We start from the raw sequence: 1,217 nt of genomic DNA, 5'->3' as shown, positions 1-1,217 counted from the left end.
GGCGGGGCTTCCGAGTGGGGTGGGGCCATCAGCGCGCGGATTTCATTCCAAACAGCCGGCTTCAAACCTCCTGTTCTTGGCTTCCCAAGCCTCCTGTTCATTGGTTCGTCCTGTACTTTCCGGAGCAGGGAAAACAAGGTTCAAGTTCCTACACTGCGTCTACTTTGCTATTTGAATGGGATGGAGGGATCACTTTTGCTGAACCTCAGTTTTGACTACTGCAAAATGGGAGTCATCTCTTGACCCCTGAGTAAAGGGTTGGGGACGATTTCCGAAGAAGACATCAATTATTTCCAGGTTTAAAAAAGTATTTTTTAAAATTAAATGGAGCCGTGCGTTCGAGGCCAGCCCCACCAAATTAGCGAGGCCCTAAGCAATTTAAACCATGTCTCAAAATAAAGAATAAAAAGTGCTGAGGGGGCTGGGGTTGGGCTCAGTGATAAGCGCCCTTGCCTAGCATGCGTGAGGCACTGGGTTAGATTCTCAGCACCACATACAAATAAATAGAATAAAAGTCCAACAACAACTAAAAAGTATTTTTTTAAAAAAGTGCTGGGGGTGTAACTGAGGGGTAGAATGTTTGCCTTGCATACACGAGGCCCTGAGTTCAGTCCCCAATACTGAAAAAAGTAAATAAATAAATGGAGAAATGACAGTTTCACATAAAGTTGAGGAAATAGAGGGAAAATATGCTAGTGATTTACCCATGTGCTACCACATATGATTGCATTTCCATCTCTTCATTCCTTCATATTTCCAAATGCCAAAGTAATCGCAGTTTAAGCACAATTTTGCATCCTGCTTTTTCGTCTAAAAGTCAGGTTTTAGAGTTAGGGGCGTAGCTCAGTGGTAGAGCTTCCCCAGTATGCGCGAGATCCTAGTTTCGATCCCCTGTCACAAAATTAAATTTTTTTTATTTGCCATAGTTTGCAAATAGTATACTAATAACCACAATCCATCCAATAATCGACTAAATGATTCACTATTGCCATGCATTTGGATTATCTCCACTTACAATTACTAATAACGGAGCAACAAAAAGCCTTGGAAAGTGAAAAAACTCATTAGTTTGCTTCCCCCCGCCCCCAAGAGTAGAAACAGCTTTATTGATTATAATGAATTTCAAACGTAGAAACAGAAATAATAACAGTGGCCAAAAAGCCTTTAAAACTGTGCCAACAATTATATGCTGACAGTTAAGTTTTCGTTATGAAATA

The sequence above is a fragment of the Ictidomys tridecemlineatus genome, chromosome 11, assembly GCF_052094955.1.
Source record: "Ictidomys tridecemlineatus isolate mIctTri1 chromosome 11, mIctTri1.hap1, whole genome shotgun sequence".
NCBI lineage: Eukaryota > Metazoa > Chordata > Mammalia > Rodentia > Sciuridae > Ictidomys > Ictidomys tridecemlineatus.
The sequence above is the reverse complement of the archived record's forward strand: the minus strand, read 5'-3'. Positions refer to the sequence as shown.